General features: G+C 38.3%; 1 long non-coding RNA gene across 2 annotated transcripts in view; it reads left to right on the top strand.

Annotated features, from left to right (window-relative positions):
* Positions 1–6,182: 6,182 nt before the first annotated feature.
* Positions 6,183–18,677, top strand: part of LOC145539036 (uncharacterized) — a 52,548-nt gene continuing 40,053 nt past the window's right edge. The window contains exons 1-2 of one of the 2 annotated variants that reach the window (XR_014077527.1): positions 6,183–6,333; positions 11,658–11,737. This is a non-coding gene — a long non-coding RNA (uncharacterized LOC145539036). Of the gene's footprint in view, positions 6,334–10,183; positions 10,469–11,657; positions 11,738–18,677 lie in introns of those variants that run through there. The other variant, XR_014077526.1, reaches the window with a different exon arrangement.

Below are 18,677 nucleotides of genomic sequence, written 5' to 3'. Positions count from 1 at the left end.
GCTAAAAATATCCAGAATTAAATTCAGTATTTTTCTCTACTCATGCATGAATGCTCAGTCCCTCAGTCTTGTCTGACTCTTTGCGACCCCATGGACTACAGACCATCAGGCTCCTCTGTCCATGGGATTCTCCAGGCAAGCATACTGGAGTGGGTTGCCATTTCCTTCTTCTTTCTCTACTCACTGTCCCATCAATTCCCTTTCCTGGTATGTTTCTAACCTAAGCAAAGGGCTCTACCCTTAATTATTCCATCTCCTCCACTTCATCAATTCAAATTGACCTAAATAACTCTTAGAGTCACTCCTTTCTTCTCTCCTATTAATCTCATCTTAGTTATAGTTCAATAATTGCTGAGTGAGTGAAAGTCGCTCAGTTGTGTCTGACTCTTTGCCACCCCATGGACTATACAGTCCATGGAATTCTCCAGGCCAGAATACTGGAGTGAGTAGCCTTTCCCTTCTCCAGGGGATCTTCCCAATCCAGGGATCAAACCCAGATCTCACACATTGCGGGCAGATTCTTTACCAGCTGAGTCACAAGGCAGCAGTTTTATAATTAGTCTCCCTTCACATTATCAGTCTTTTCACTTAAAGTCCATTCCCCACAAACTTTTTTAAGATACAAATATGATCATGCTGTTTCCTTCAAATGACTTCTTTATGAAAAGCTCAAGGCTCTTAAACAGCTGACACTTGCCTAAATCTCCATGCTCAAATTTTGCCATTTTCTCTCTATATTATGAATTCTCAGGCATAGTACACTCATGACCTCTGCTTTTCTTAATAAGACAATGTTTCTTATGAATTTGTGGAATTTAAAGTGTAGTTGGGCAAACAAGAGTCCTAAGAAAGAACTTCTGCATGTATCACAGAGCAGTGAATAATTAAAACACACACACACACACACACACGGGAAATGTTGGGCTTACTCTCAAAACAAAGTACACATATAAGAAAACTTTTTTCCCCAAAGACAGATATGAAGGAAAAGACTACCAAGAAATGAAGCATGACCTTCATAGATTGTACTTTTCTTTTTGTGAAAGTGGAAAAAGGCATTAATGAATAACATCGCTTTATTTTTGTTATTGTTTTCATCTTGAAGGGGAAAGAGGGTATAAGTTATTTACATGAAAGTATGAAATGATGTCTTAGGAAGGAAGTGGCAATATGGTAATTCAGGCAGATGAACAAATACACCTTTTCCTGTGTCCCTTAAATTACAGGCAAACCACACTCATTACCCAGAGTCCCTGAAGTAGGGTGGCTTTCTGACACTTTTGGGCATGCTGCTGTCTTTCTGCCTAGAATGTCTTCTGCTCTCTTCGCCTGACCATTTAACTCCTATTAATCCTTCAAGTTTCTATTTCATTATCAACACCTCAGTGACTCTCTTCCCATTCCTCTCTTCTAACACTCTCCAACGTATATTGAAGCCGTTTACTCACTTGTTTATTTCCTCAAATATTTCACGCTTTCTTTAAGGGCACCACTGTACTCCTAAAGGAATGAATCTACTGCATATTATGAAGAAAGAAACAATGAGCAGTACTATTAAAATTATAAGATAGGGTCCAGCTTTAAAATCATTAATTTGAAAAAATTAACATTCAGTTCATAGGGTAAATTCAGATTAATCTGTTAAAAGTTATCATCCTCATTCCCATCCCAAGGCAAACCATCTAGCCCCCTTTCCCATGTCCTACTCCCTTCACAAATAAGGAACTTCCACTCTCTCAAAAATATTACAATGAGACCACTTACCTTTCTCTGACCTTTAACTTGTTCCTTTCCTTGGAGGGAGGAGTGATTTATATGATGGGCATGATGGTGGGAGTCTGACTTGCTTTGATCTACATCTCTTTTTTCTAATGCTCAGTGTTAATACTCTCAAGGTTACTAAGCCATGTGTGACCTTTCCTCTGGAGCTTACTGTGTGTAGCAAAATGTGAAGAAGCTAATAGAGCATATGGTGCTTTGCAGACCCCTCTTTCCAAATGTAAGTCTCCATGCCTAGACATGTGGAGTCACCCATTCTGGTTTCGGAGGCAAGAGGGATTTTCTAATCCAGCTCTATCAGATATAAGTTAGAAAGATATTTTCATCTATATCTGAACCTCCTGTTTATTTCTCAGTTACCATAAAATCAATTCGTGTGGGATAAGAATACTACTCTCAAAATCAAACAACATCTAGCAGACCTCATAAATGCACATATCTGTATGTGGTAAAGCAATCTTTTGGCTTCCTGGATATCAGAGTTACCAAGTTGGTGATTCTACCCAGTACTGGGACCAGAGTGTAACTAGGGGATACTTTAATGAACTGGCAGGAGATAGTCCATGAAAATAGGACAGATTCTATTCCCAAGAAACCTATTCATAAAACAGAAATCAGTGCTAAACTCTTCTCCCTCACTACCAGACTCCTGAAAATCCCTTAGTCAGTCAGTTAAGTTGCTCAGTCATGTCTGACTCTTTGTGACCCCACGGAGCAGCACGCCAGGCTTCCCTGTCCATCACCAATTCCCAAGCTTGCTCAAAGTCATGTCCATCGAGTCAGTAATACCATCCAACCATTTCATCCTCTGATATCTCCTTCTCTTCCTGCCTTCAATCTTTCCCAGGATCAGTGTCTTTTCTAAGGAGTCAGTTCTTTGCATCAGGTGGCCAAAGTATTGGAGCTTCAGTTTCAGCATTAGTCCTTCCAATGAGTATTCAGGACTGATTTCCTTGATAGACAGAGTGCCTGAAGAACTATAGACAGAGGTTTGTGACATTGTACAGGAGGCAGTCATCAAAACCACCCCCAAGAAAAAGAAATGCAAAGAGGCAAAATGGTTGTCTGAGGAGGCCTTACAAATAGCTGAGAAAAGAAGAGAAGCAAAAGGCAAAGGAGAAAACGAAAACTACATCATACGAATGCACAGTTCCAAAGAATAGCAAGGAAAGATAAGAAAGCCTTCCTAAGTGATCAATGCAAAGAAATAGAGGAAAACAATAGAATGGGAAAGATTAGAGATCTCTTCAAGAAAATTAGAGATACCAAGGAAACGTCTCATGCAAAGATGGGCACAATAAAGGACAGAAACAGTATGGACGTAACAGAAGCAAAAGGAAATCCCTCAGACATCCCAGCAAAGTAACCCTTTGTGGTTTATACTGAAATCAAGACTTGACTTTTGGCCCTTGCATTTTACTGCTAAAGCTGGATTTTACTTAGATCTGACCTGTTGTACATCTTCTTCCTTCATGTAGACTAGACAACTCCAAATAACCAGGATATTGGGGAAGGCAGAATAATGTCTCTTGATCTGAACATGGTCTTCACTTCACTTTTATGATTTAGGTCTAAGATAAGGACTTGGAAATGGGGTCATTTGTTTTTCTCCTCCATCCTAAGGAAAGGTTTGGTTAGTCTGTTGGTCCCTGTCTCTTTATTACATGGTAAAAATCCTTTCCCTGCAAGAATTCAAATTATATAGCAAAAATATGGGAAAATACACTGTGAATTAATATACCTATGGAAGAATATACCCAGGAATGTGTTATACTAAAGTTTTATGGGAAAAAAAAATGGATGAAGATTAGCCAAGAGAAGTTTTGGAAAAAGAAGCACTTAGATTGCTGTTAATTTTAATATGAGGATTTGTGGAGGTAAGCTAGAAAGTCTAGGGAGTTTTCCATGAGTGGACTCCCTTGTGAAGAACTCAGCTCTTGTGTTTTTACCCTGGAAATGGAGAATATACTATTTACCACAAAGCTTTGTTGTTGTTGTTTAGTCGCTAAGTTGTGTCCAACTCTTTCCCGACCCCATGGACTGTAGCTGCCAGGCATTCTGTCAAAGGAATTTCCCAGGCAAGAACACTGGAGTGGGTTGCCATTTCCTCCTCTAAGGGATTTTCCCAATCCAGGGATCAAACCCACATCTCCTGAGGCTTCTCCATAGCAAATGGATTCTTTACCATTTGAGACACCTGGGAAGCCCTACCACAATGCTTCAGTTTTTCTCTTTTGTTTCATTATCATCTTTCACAGAAGTAACACTTCAGTAAAGAAAGTCATATATAGCTATATATATATAGTTGATAGTCTTGGAGAGGCTAAAGGGGAGAAGTGGTAAAGAGGTAGGATAACCTGATTCACCCTCTTGACAGAAAGCAACCTTCTTTGCATACAGCTGCCATCATCCTAGGAAGTGTGTGACCTCACTCTTTTCCATTTTAATTCTCAAGCTAGGATGCAGCTTTTCTATGAAGGACAGGGCAGGATGCACCCTGTTGTTCTCATGGATAAAATGATATGCAAGTCAGAAAGTCTAATGATGAATTTCAGAGAACAAAATTACGGTTAATTTTCAGGTGAAATACTGACTTGAAGGAATTGGAAAACACAACTGAGAAAGACCTAAATATAATACAACATGGAATCACAGAACTCAGCGCTAGAGAAAGCTTTAGAAATTATTTAGTCCTCACTCTGGGTTTTGATTCTGAGCTTTAAAAGAGGTTAAAAATCTTGTTCTAAGATCACATAGTGTGTGATATGGGGTAGGGATGTGGTGAAGCCTGGAAACCAAGACTCCTGTCTATAATTTGTGTCTCTTAACACACAACCCTGTGCCTATTCCCAAATGGTCCCTATTAGCTGTGATGAAAACCGGTCCATGCCTCCACTTAACAGAGTCCAAGAATGATGAGTTCTCTAATCAACTGTGCTTGATGAGCGCTTTGACCTGGATTTCTCCTGCAATGTCTCAATTTTCCCTTGCCGAGTTATTTTTATGGCCTGTTTAATAAGTCATAGAATTATACTCTAAATTAAAAAGATTATAACTTGTAAGACTATATTATGAGAATAATGTCATTGGTAAGGAATCTTAAGTAGACTATTACTTTTTTAATTTCATAGATATCTATAAGTTCTACTTGGGGAACTGGTTTGAACTGGATACAAATAAATTAGTCATGTACTTATGAATCTCTTTGGCAAAGCCATTTTCTTAGTTCTTCAAGATGACTCCTGCTTCAGAAATGAACACAGGTCCAAAGCCAGTATACAAATCAAATGTCATTGCAATGATATTGCAAAATACCATCTGACCTGCCCAAATACATATTTTTAGACAGCTCTAAAAATGGCTCCTTCCCACGGGGATATATATTTCTATTTCTTTTTTATGAATGAATGTGTTCCCCACTCCTGCACCCTTCATTTACAGGAAGAGGAAGAAACATTGGAATTACTAAATGGAGTGTGACTTTTTTTCCAGACAGCAGGCTCCAGTATGACAATTAGAACGTCACTTGGCAACTGGGTCCATTTTCTATCCTCAGAGACGATGACACTTCAGGAAAGAGCTTACCTCCACACACTTCCCAAAGCCTTATAAGGTCAGGAATGTTTGCTGAGAAACATTTATTTTTCTCTGCTCAATTTAAAGCCATAACATTTTTTTTTTCCAGAGAGGTTTTGTTTCTACAAAATAATTCTAATAAAGAGACCTTGGATCTAAAATTTGTCATATTAAAAACCACTAAATTCAATTCACTGTAATTTGCTTCAATTTAAAATATTATTAGTATGGCTGTTTGTGTGCATATGTGTTTTTAAAATCAGTTTATTATAATTTGCTCCAATGTAGAATAATTAACATGAGAATATGGCTCTTATATTTCTGTTTGCTTTTTAAAAAGTCATTATCCTTTTAATTCCTTTTACATTGTTTCATCCTAAATATATATATTAAAATTAATCAAAGGCAAGGTTGTTTTTCAGCTTAACTGGCAAAAATAGAGAAGAAAATTGCAGATTTTAAGACAGTCAATATTGAAAGCATACTTTTAGAATAAAATAGCAAATTAATATAATCAGTAAAGAATGTATTTGCTTATATTCTTTTTAGAAATAAACAGGAAACCATGTCCACTAATATGAGTTGTTTGTACCTTTAGGACCCCTCATAGTAACTCTGCCTGCCTAGTTCTTTCATAGTAAAAGCCAAACCCTCACTAACAACTCTTGGTAGCAGAAAAAAGTCATTTTCAGCAGAAAAGGGAAATATGCACCCTAAAGTTATTGGAATTTACTTGGAAAGACAAATATAGAAAGCAAATTAGGGGCCGATGAATATGAGATGTCTTTAATAACTAAAGTCTCACATTTTAAAACGTTACAAAGCAGATGCAAGCTGCCTAAAGGCCAGTTCCTGGAAGGATTTGTTGAGTCCTTACCATATGTATGATGTCATGGAAGTCTCTGGAAACATTAGAACATAAAAGTCATCACCATACTTCCTTCTGAAAGAGATTCTAAATGCCATTGAAAGTTCAAGGTACTAAAATGCCCTGATCTCTTAAAGATCTTCACTCCTGAAATAAGAATCTAGGATGTTTTAAATGTTACTTGGTTAGAATGACAAAAATAACACTTAAATCTTAGAATGCCTTGATCTTAAACTTATTTCTTAAACTCTGTCAATTACAGAAAGTGCTATTATAAAACGGCACAGAAACTGATTGCATTCTGACAAATAATGACAGTTAAGCTTAATGATTGTAGCTTTGATAAACTTTAATTCACTTTTACTTTTTTGTTATTTGATTATATTTGGCATATACTAATGAAATTATGGCTGATTTCCCATTTCTAAGCAAAAAAAAAATATTAAAAATGAATCTAAGGTTTTTTTTGAGGTATGTTAATACAACAGGCAATGTCTATTTCTTTAGATAACACAGTATTTTAATAGTTTAAAATAATATGAATCTGTGGTTACTGAATGGTGGTGTATTGCTAGTGCTGCTAGAGACAGTCTTATGATGTGTGGAACTGGAACTGAAAGTTTGGGTGACTTTAGCTGCTAAGTTCAACTAGCAGAGTTTTGATGATTTGGCGTTTCTTTACAGCACTGAAAATATATAATTTGTCTTTCAATTCAGAACCTGCTCCTACCAATCATTATTTGCTTCATAAAAGCCCTTTCTTGGCTAGTAGGGCCTTTGTTTTATAGGATAAGAGATACCCAATATTTTGCTGTTGATATAAGTTTTGATATAAGTTTTTATCCATATTATGTCAGCAGCAGGATATTCCCCTTTTATACATCTAATATATGTTGTACATATATAATCTTGGAGTGAATACCCATAAATTGTCCTCAATGTCTCTGATTGTTTGCTACCCCTTAATCTTTCTATAACAGTATACTGATAAACCTCAAAGATGTTGTGGGTTTGCAGCAATAAAGTGAATATTACAATAAAGTGAGTTTCGAACTTTTTGCTTTCTCAGTGCATACAAAAGTTATATTTATACTATTCTATAGTCTGTTAAATGTGCAATAGAATTATGCTTTAGAAAATGTACCTATCTTAGTTAAAAATACTTTATTGCTAAAAATGCTATCATCTGAGCCTTCAAAGAGTCGTGATCTTTTTGCTGAAAGAGTGTCTTGCCTCCATATTGATGGCTGCTGATGGATCAGGGTGGTAGTTGCTGAAGTTTAGGATGTCTGTGGCTACTTTGTAAAAGAAATAATGAAGCTTGCTGCATCAAATGACTCTTCTTTTCACAAATGATTTCTCTGTAGCAGCCAATGCTGCTTGATAGCATTTTAGCTACAGTAGATCTTTTTCAAAATTGGAGTCAATTCTCTCAAACCCTGCAGCTGCTTTAGCAACTAAGTTAATGTCATATTCTAATCCTTTTCTGTCATTTAAACATTCCTCACAGTTTCTTCACCAAGAGTAGATTCTATCTCAAGAAATTATTTTCTCTGCTCATTGAGAAGCAACTCCTTATTTATTCAAGTTTTATCATGAGATTTTAGCAATTTAGTCACATTTCCAGGCTCTATTTCTAATTCTAGTTATTTTGCTATTTTTTTTTTTTACCACATCAGTAGTTACCACTTCCACTGAAGTCTTCTTGTTGTTCAGTCACTAAGTCATGTCCGACCCTTTGTGACCCCATGGACTGCAGCATGCCAGGCTCCTCTGCTGCTGCTAAGTCGCTTCAGTCGTGTCCGACTCTGTGCGACCCCATAGACGGCAGCCCCCAGGCTCCCCTGTCCCTGGGATTCTCCAGGCAAGAACACTGGAGTGGGTTGCCATTTCCTTCTCCAGTGCATGAAAGGGAAAAGTGAAAGTGAAGTCGCCCAGTCATGTACAACTCTTTGCAACCCCATGGACTGCAGCCTACCAGGCTCCTCTGTCCATGGGATTTTCCAGGAAACAGTACTGGAGTGGGGCTCCTCTGTCCTCCACTATCTCCCAGAGTTTGCTCAAATTCATGCCCACTGAGTCTGTGATGTTATCTAACCATCTCATCCCTTTTCCTTTTGCCTTCAGTCTTTCCCAGAACCAGGGCCTTTTCCAGTGAGTCAGCTCTTTTCATCAGGTGGCCAAAGTACTGGAGCTTCAGCATCAGTCCTTCCAATGAATATTCAGGGTTCAGTTCAGTTGCTCAGTAATGTCTGACTCTTTGCGACCCCATGGACTGCAGCATGCCAGGCTTCCCTGTCCATAACCAACTTCCCGAGTTTACTCAAACTCATGTCCATCGAGTCGGTGATGCCATCCAACCATCTCATCCTCTGTCGTCCCCTTCTCCTCCTGCCCTCAATCTTTCTTAGCATCAGGGTCTTTTCAAATGAGTCAGTTCTTCGCATCAGGTGGCCAAAGTATTGAAGTTTCAGTTTCAGCATCAGTCCTTCCAGTGAATATTCAGGACTGATCTCCTTTAGGATGGACTGGTTGGATCTCCTTGCAGTCCAAGGGACTCTCAAACGTCTTCTCCAACATCACAGTTCAAAAGCATCATTTCTTCGGTGCTCAGCTGTCTTTATAGTCCAACTCTCACATCTGTACATGACTAATGGAAAAACCATAGGTTGACTAGATGAACATTTGTTGACAAAGTAATGTCTCTGCTTTTTAATATGCTGTCTAGTTTGGTCATAGCTTTTCTTCCGAGGAGCAAGCGTCTTTTAATTTCATGGCTGCCATCACCATCTGCAGTGATTTTGGAGCCCAAGAAAATAGAGTCTGTTATTGTTTCCATTGTTTCCCCATCTATTTGCCATGAAGTGATGGGAGCAGATCCCATGACCTTAGTTTTCTGAATGTTGAGTTTTAAGCCAGCTTTTTCACTCTTTTCTTTCACTTTCATTAAGAGGCTCTTTGGTTCTTCTTTGCTTTCTGCCATAAGAGTGGTGTCATCTGCATTCCTGAGGTTATTCATATTTCTCCCAGGTTTAATTTCCTTTAAAAGAGGATTGACTGGTTCGATCTTCTTGCAGTCCAAGGGACTCTTAAACCCACCAAAAACACATTCATGATGATTGGAATCAACTTCTTTCAAACTCCGGATAATATTGATATTTTCACCTTTCCCATGAATCACAAATATTCTTAATGACATTTAAAATGGTGAATTCTTCCAAAAAAGATTTCAATTTACTTTGCCTAGATATATCAGAGGAATCACTGTCTATGGAAGCTATAGTTCTATGACATGAATGCCTTAAATATTAAAACTTTAAAGTCAAAATATCTCTGTGGTCCATGAGGTACAGAATGGATGCTGTGTTAGCAGGCATGAAAACAACATTCATCTAGTTGCACGTCTCCATCAGAGCTCTTGGGTGACCAGGTGCATTGCCAACAAGTATATGTTGAAAGAAATCTTTTTTTTTTTTTTTTTCCTGAGCAGTAGGACTCAATTTTGGGCTTAAAATATTCAGTAAACCGTGTTGTAAACATGTATTGTCATACAGGATTTGAGTGCTCTGCCTCTTAAGGGCCCTAGGATCTTCAGAGTGGTAAAGGAGCTTTGGCTTCAACTTAAATTCACCAGTTGCATTAGTCCCTAATAAGAGAGCCAGCCTGTCCTTTAAAGATTTGAAGCCAGCCTTTGACTTCTCTTCTCTAGCTAGGAAAGTTCTAGCTGGTATCTTCTTTCAATAGACTGTTTCATCTACATTGACAGCCTGTTTAGTGTAGTCACCTTCATGAATCATTTTAGCTAAATCTCCTGATAACCTGCTGCAGCTTCTACATCAGCATTTGCTGCTTTATCTTACACTTTGATGTTGTGTGCTGTGCTGTGCTTAGTCACTCAGTCATGTCTGACTCTTTGTGACTTCATGGACTGCCAGGCTCCTCTGTCCATGGGGATTCTCTAGACAAGAATCCTGGAGTGGGTTGCCATGCCCTACTCCAGGGGATCTTCCCAACCCAGGGACTGAACCCAGGTCTTCATATTATGGAGATGGCTTATTTCTTTAAACTTCATGAACTAATCTCTGCTGGCTTCAAACTTCTCTTCTGCAGCTTCCTCACCTCTCTGAGCCTTCCTAGAATTGAAGAGTGGGGCCTTGCTCTGGATTAGGCTCTGGTTTAAGGGAATGTAATAGCTGGTTTGAATTTCTATCCAGACAACTACAATTTTCTCCCATCAGCAGCAAGGTTGTTTCACTCTGTTATCATTCATGTGTTCACTGGAGTAGCACCTTTAATTTCCTTCACTTTAATTTTCTTGTACATTCACAACTTGGCTAACTGTTTGGTGCAGGAGGCCTAGATTTGGGCTTATCTCAGCTTTAAACATGCCTTCCTCGCTAACCTTATCACTTCTGGCTTTTGATTGACAGTGAGAGATGTACAACTCTTCCTTTCACTTGAACACTTAGAAGTCATTGCAGGGTTATTAACTGGCCTAATATTAGTGTTGTGTCTTAGAGAGTAGGGAGACCTGGGAGAGGGTGAGAGATGGGGAACAGCTGGTCATTGACTATAGCCTCACAATCTGTCCATGGGATTTTCTAGGCAAGAATACTGGAGTCCCTTCTCCAGGGAATTTTCCTGACCCAGGTCTCTCACATTGCAGGCAGATTCTATCATATGAGCCACCAGGGAAGCCCAGAAAACATATAACATTTATCAATTAAATTTGTTCATCTTATGTGGGCACAGTTTGTGATCTCCCCAAACAATTACAGTGAAAGTGAAAGTCGCTCAGTCATGTCTGACTCTTTGCAACCCCATGGACAGTCCACAGAATTCTCCAGCCAGAATACTGGAATGGGTAGCCTTTCCCTTCTCCAGGGGATCTTCCCAACCTAGAGATCGAACCCAGGTCTCCTGCGTTGCAGGTGGCTTTTTTACCAACTGAGCTATCAGGAAAGTCCTAAACAGTTACAGTAGTAACTTTGAAGATCATTGATCAAAAAATATAATGATGAAAAATTTTTGTGAGAATTACCAATATGTGACAGAGAGATAAAATGAGCAACCGCTGCTAGAAAAATAGTGCCGATAGACTTACTCAATACCGGGTTGCCACAAATCTTCAATTTGTAAAAAAACACATCAACTGCAAAGTACAATAAATCAAAGTGCAATAAAATGAGGTATGCCTATATGCCATCAAGTCATAAGGCAGGAAAACTTAAGAAAATGCAAAATAAAAATCAGAAATTTAATCTTGGATAAGAACGTAGGTGCAGAAAGATTCTACAGTAGGCTGATAAGAAAAATTTAGATTATTTTTTCATGTATTATATCATTTGAAACATACTTCTATCAATACTAATTTTGTTCATTATAAATATTTTGTAATTTATAACTATTTCATAATATCATTTTGTATTTCCAGACATTAAAGCAAGGAGCTTTCTTGGAAGAAAAGCATAAAGGTTCAACATCAATTTATTAAAATTAACTTCATGATCACAGGTAAGAGAAAGTCAAATTATAATAACTCTATTAGAGAAATGTAAATCAAAACTAGTGAGGTATCACCTCACACCCATCAGAATGGCCATCAATAAAAAATCTACAAACAATAAATACTGGAGAGGATGTAGAGAAAAGGAAACATGCTTGCGCTCTTGGTGGGAATGTAAATTGATACAGCCACTATGGAGAACAATATGGAGATTCTTCTTAAAAAACTAAAAATAAAAGTATCATATGACCCAGCAACCCTACTACTGGGCATAAACCCAGAGAAAATCATAATTCAAGAAGACATGCACCTCAATGTTCATTGCAGCACTATTTACAATAGCTAGGACATGGAAGGACAGGGAAGGAAACCTGGTATATTGCAGTCCATGGGGTCACGAAGAGTTGGATATGACTTAGTCACTGAACAACAGCACAAAATAGAAATAGAGACACCAATGTAGGAAAAAATCATATGGACACTAAGTGGGGAAGGAGGGGGTGGGATGAATTGGGAGATTAGGATGACATATATATACTCTTGATACTTTGTATAAAATGAGAACAAATGAGAACCTACTGTATAGTTCAGGGAACACTACTGAGTGACCTGTGGTGACCTAAATAGAAAATCCTAAAAAAGGGGATATATATATACATACACACACACACACACACAGAGCCGATTCACTTTCCTGTACAGTAGAAACTAACACAACATTGTAAAGCAACTATACTCCAATAAGAATTAATTTTTAAAAATAGTAGCTGTGTCCAAATAGCTGAGAAAAGAAGAGAAGCTAAAGGCAAAGGAGACAAGGAAAGATATACCCATTTGAATGCAGAGTTCCAAAGAACAGCAAGGGAAATAGGAAAACCTTCCTAAGTGATCAAGGCAAATAAATAGAGGAAAACAATGCAATGGGAAAGACTAGAGATCTCTTCAAGAAAATTAGAGATGCCAAGGGAACATTTCATGCAAAGATGGGCTCAATAAAGGACAGAAATGGTATGACCTAACAGAAGCAGAAGATATTAAGACAAGGTGGCAAGAATAACAGAAGAACTATACAAAAAAGACCTTCATGACCCAGATAACCATGATGGTGTGATCACTCACCTAAAGCCACACATTCTGGAGTCTGAGGTCAAGTGGGCTTTAGGAAGCATCACTAGGAACAAAGCTAATGGAGGTGACGAATTCCAGCTGAGTTATTTCAAATCCTAAAAGATGATGCTGTTAAAGTGCTGCACTCAATTTGCCAGCATATTTGGAAAACTCAGCAGTGGCCACAGGACTAGAAAATGTGTTTTCATTCCAATCCCAAAGAAAGGCAATGCCAAAGAATGTTCAAACTACTGCACAATTGCACTCATCTCACACACTAGCAAAGTACTGCTCAAAATTCTCTAAGCAAAGCATCAACAGTACTTGAACTGAGAACTTCCAGATGTATAAGTTGGCTTTCGAAAAGATAGATGAACAAGATATCAAGCTGCCAACAACCGTTGGATATAGAAAAAGCAAGAGAGTTCCAGAAAAATGTCTACTTCTGCTTTATTGACTACGCCAAAGCCTTTGACTGTGTGTATCACAACAAACTGTGGGAAATTCTTAAAGGGATGGGAATACCAGACCACCTGACCTGTCTCCTGAGAAATCTGTATGCAGGTCAAGAAGCAACAGTTAGAACCGGACATGGAACAATGGACTGGTTCCAAATTGGGAAAGGAGTACGTCAAGGCTGTATATTGTCATCTTGTTTATTAAACTTATATATGCAGAGTACATTATGTGAAATTCCAGGCTGGATGAAGCACAAGCTGGAATCAAGATTTCTCAGAGAAATATCAATAATAACCTCAGATATGCAAATGACACCACCCTAAACGCAGAAAGTGAAGATGAATTAAAGAGCTTCTTGATGAAAGTGAAAGAGAAGAGTGAAAACGCTGTTTTTTGAAAACATTAAAAAAAAAAAATCAGTGATAGGCATCCAGTCCCTTCACTTCATGGCAAATAGATGGGGAAACAACGGAAAGGGTCACAGACTTTATTTTCTTGGGCTCCAAAATCACTGCAGATGGTGACTATAGCCATGCAATTGAAAGACACTTGCTCCTTGGAAGAAAAGCTATGACCAACTCAGCATATGAAAAAGCAGAGACATCACTTTGCTGACAAAGATCCATCTAGTCAAAGCTAGTAGTCATGTGCAGATGTGAGAGCTGGACTATAAAGAAAGCTAAACATCGAAGAATTGATGTTTTTGATCTGTGGTGTTGGAGAAGACTCTCGAGAGTCCCTTGGTCTGTAAGGAGATCCAACCAGTCAATCCTAAAGGAAATCAGTCCTGAATATTCATTGGAAGGACTGAAGCTGAAACTGAAGCACCAATACCTTGGCCACAGAATAGGAAGAACTGACTCATTGGAAAAGACCCTGATACTGGGAAAGATTGAAGATAGGAGGAGAAGGGGAGGATAGAGGATGAGAATGTTGGATAACATTGTTGACTCGATGGACATGAGTTTGAGCAAGCTCTGGGAGTTGGTGATGGACAAGGAAGCCAGGCGTGCTTCAGTCCATGGGGTCGCAAAGAATTGGACATGACTGAGTGACTGAAGTGTCAAAAATAATAATAGTTCTCCCAAAAAATGCAACGGTTGTTGTGTTTATAGTTTGAATCCAGAGGCGTTCTTAGGTTAGATTTGTACATCAACATTATTCTTGGCAGAATATGTTTCCTCATTCATTCATTAAGACATGATTTATTGAGGATCTCTGATGCATCATGCTGGATAATCGAAAGCTACACCTCCTGCTCTCAAAGAGGGTACCATCCACTGAGGAGATAAGTCCACAGCACAGTATAGTGATTGAGTACTTGTGAGTAGACTCTAATGTGGATTCAGGATGTTAGAGAATAGAGAAGAGGAATCATCCTGGGGTTTCTTAGTTGATGAAGAGAAGTTGGTCAGATAAAAATGAGTGGGCATTTGAGACCAGTAATATAGTCAACAACAAAGGTAGAGAGGCTTAAAACAGATAGTTCTCTAGGGAAATCCACTAACATTGCTAAAGCATAAAATAAAGATTAGAAATGGCACTGGATGGGTCAAGGGAGGGGTAGAAGATAGAATGTGCAGGATCTTCTATGTCATGCTTGGAATCTTGGTCCATTTTTTTATGAGCCATGGAGAGATGTAGAAGGATTATAAATAGAAATAGACATTTGGAGAATGAATTTGAAACAGTTAGCCTGGAGCTAATTGAGATGCTCCTAAAATAATCTATATTAAAGATAATACAGTAATAGTGGAAAGTGGGGAACTAGATATATCTGAAAAATATTTGGGGGTAAAATCAGCAGGGTATGTACTGAATGGGAAAAAGACATGGGTGAAGGAACAATTAAGAATATTTATAGTGTGAGTGATTAGATAGATGGCAAAGCCCCTAAAGTGTGTAAAAGTTTCTAGTGAAGTAGGTTTAGAGAGGAAGGGTTGAGGCTGGGTGAGGGATTTTAATTTTAAAGAGGGCTTTAGGCCATTCAAATGGCAGTATCTGGCAGACATTGGAATGTACGAAGTCAAAACTAACAAAATATTTTTAACTGGGAATATCAAATTGCAACCCACTCTAGTATTCTTGCCTGGGAAATCCCATGGACAGAGGAGCCTGGTGGGCTACAGTCCAAATGTTCACAAAGAGTTGGACATGACTGAGTGTTATTGTTGTAACACTACAATAACAAATCAATTCTGAAATCATTTTTATGTAGCTGGTAGTTAACATAATAAGCATGGGCTGAGATTTCCCAGTGAAAGAGAATGTAATAAAAGTAGTAGAATGTAATAAAACTAGACCAACAACACAGTATTTAGAAATTTTTAAGTGATCAGAGAAAGAAAAGTCCAATAAGGAGACAGAATAGGATTGGCTACAAGGTATTAGAAAATCTAGGCTGGAGGATAAGTGCCAACAAAGCTTGGTAAGTAGAAAGCTTTATGTGTTCCTACATGCTTCTGGAATGACAGACAGAAAATTATTAATTTTGTTTTCTATAGGAAAATCCAAGACAATAAGGAATATATCTGTAGGTAAGTATTATTTACCTACAGATAACTATGATGAGGAAGTCATTAGTATCTTAGAGACAGTCCAGGGCTGTGATAGGAAAGAATGATTATTACTATGCATTGGGGATGACCACATGAATGGCAAAGCAGAGGGAGAAATATAAACTGACCTCGGGAGAAGTTTGGATGAGAAAGTACTGAGAAAGATTAAATAGTTCTCAGTAGGAAATACTGCCATTAAAGGGAAATTCGTTTGTTTATAATGCGGAAGATCTGAGCATATTTCAAGGCTGGGAGGTAAGAGCAAGTTGAGAGGCAGAGATTGAAAATACCGAGGTAAGAGGCAAGATGGTTCTTAACTAACTAAGCAATACTCAAGAGGAATCAGGATGGCACAGGCTTATTGGTGGACAAGAGGTGGTAGGTGGGAAGTCCATGAATTCTCAGATATGAGAGGGAAAAGAAAATGAGCCTGGGTTTGTATAGAGACAGATTTGTGAGTTTGGAGCCTGGATGTAGAGCTAGATCATATCTGAAGGCTTCAACAGTATCAGTGCAATTGGAGACAAGGTCTTCTGCTAAGAAAGAAGGTGGTGGGAGTTGATCAGGGAACTGGAGAGAGAGGAATCTGGATGACTCATTGGCAGAAGTGGAAGGAAGAGATGACTCGGGACAAATAAACACATTAACTATTGGTGCAGAGGAGCTGTTTTTGAGATTTTAAAACTGTGTACTACAGATAATCACAATCTGCTTGGTTTAATAGTTTTCTGCACAGGGGATCAGTGCCTAGGAATAGGAGCACAGAAGGCATATTTTAGCACTAGCGCAAGTTTGAATTTTTTGAGTGAAGAAAGCAGAAGAATGTGAAGAAATTGAGGGTGATCTAAGAGTCACTCAGATAACCAGATAAAACGTTCAAGAGTAAAGAAGTCAGAGATTGTAGGTGAGGCCTAAGTGATGGAAAGAAAACAGAGCGAAATAAAAAACTATAGGAATCAAAATCATTAAGGACAGAAGAGAAGGCCCTAAAAAGATAGGAGACTGTCACAGGGATTAGAACTAATGGGAAATTATTGAGCAGACTGGGTCTAAGATGTGATTTGGCCCAGACCACAATACTGTTTAGCGTTGATCTTAATCTTTATGTCTCTAAGTGAAAGTGTTAGTCGCTCAGTCGTGCCCAACTCTTTGCGATCCCATGGACTGCAGCTCACCAGGCCCCTCTGTCCATGAGATTTTCCAGGCAAGGATACTGGAGTGGGTTGCCATTTCCTTCTCCAGGGGATCTTCCCAACCCAGGGGTCGAACCCGTGTCTCCTGCACTGCAGGCAGATTCTTTACCGACTGAGCTACATGGGAAGACCCATTATGTCTCTAGGGTGTTCTCATTAGTTACTTCTCACTTAATTTCTGTTCTACTAAAAAAAGTTACTTTACAAATATGGAGACTGAGGTAGTGTCTGCTGTTAAGAAACTAACCAAAGAAAGTAGGGAGTTAGTGAAGAGGCAAAAATATAAGTCAGGGTGTTTGTTGGGAAATTAGGTTAAAAGTATCACTAAAACACTTGAATAAAGTCTGAAAATTTTTTCTTCTTATGTGTTTAAGAGATATCAGTTTTATCATAAATATAACTGTAGAACTCTATACTTAGCTAAGGGTGTTTGGAAGAGTAGAACAGATGACGATTCCCACTTCTGTTTGGTGAGGCATTCCGAAGAATTATCAACACTTGCCCAATGTTAGGAAGAAAGAAGGAATTAGAGAGAGGGAGAGAAGAAAGGAGGGGAAGAGTGAGAAGGGAGGAAGAATGAGGAATAAGAAAGAAAGGCAATTTAAATGTCTAATGAAGTCTATCAAAATATAACAAAATAGGAAGTTGAGTTCTGCTGGAAGATTTCTTTTTATACAACTGATCAAAACATCCTAGAATTCTCTACCTCTCTATCTTAACTTAATATTTTACAAATCCTCTTCTCTACTCAAACAAACAAACCCCCTCAACTTTCCCTGAAACTCAGACTATAAAGGGTAATATCTTTCTCTTCCTTCCCCACTCATCTTCCAAGCTCTTTTCTACAGGCAAATCTCAGCCTTCCCTTGCACGAAATCCATTTTATTGGACTGCAGAAAAGTGAGGGAGAAAATAGGGGAGCTGAAAAATCTGATCATATGCTAATATGTATTTTTCTGTTGGATAAACTGTTGCTAAGATATTACCAGGAACAGTCCTAAAAGTCCACATGTCATTATTCTATATTTGTAGATTCATGTAGGGAATAAAGAAGCAAATGAAGAGAAATACTGGTAGGTTCTTTTTTTTTTTTTTTTTAAAAAGTCTGCCTACCATTCTCTTTCAAGCTTCTGGTATCATATAGCGGTGAAACTTGGACTCTGGAGTTAGGCTGCTTGGGTTTAAATCCCAGCTCTTTCATATAAGAGCTTTGTGCCTCTAGGCAAGTTATTTAGAGAAATTAAGTATACCTGCAGCTCCTCATCTATAACACAAGGGTGATGATAATAGCATTGAACTCACAGTGTTATTATGAGGATTAAAGGAGATAATGTTGGTAATATACAGTAAGTCCTCAATAAATGTTAATCATTATTACTTTGACTACTAATACAGAGAAAAGAATAAAAAAGAGGTCAGAGAGAAGACAATCTAAATGTGTGTCAGTTTACTCTAGAAATAGTCTGTGAAATAGGAAGTTATTAGAATTTTTCCTTACATTGAAGTACTCAGAGCTAGGAAGCCAGCAAACCTTCAAGGGTGTTTAATGGTAGGTTCTCTGAATATGAGAAGGCTATTTAGTGGTCCCAAGTAAGAGTTAATTACACAATTGAATTCAGAGTCAATTAGAA

The sequence above is a fragment of the Giraffa tippelskirchi genome, chromosome 2 (assembly GCF_054371585.1).
Source record: "Giraffa tippelskirchi isolate mGirTip1 chromosome 2, T2T-mGirTip1v1.2.pri, whole genome shotgun sequence".
Taxonomy (NCBI): Eukaryota; Metazoa; Chordata; class Mammalia; order Artiodactyla; family Giraffidae; genus Giraffa; species Giraffa tippelskirchi.
This window is presented reverse-complemented; position numbering and strand designations above follow the sequence as displayed.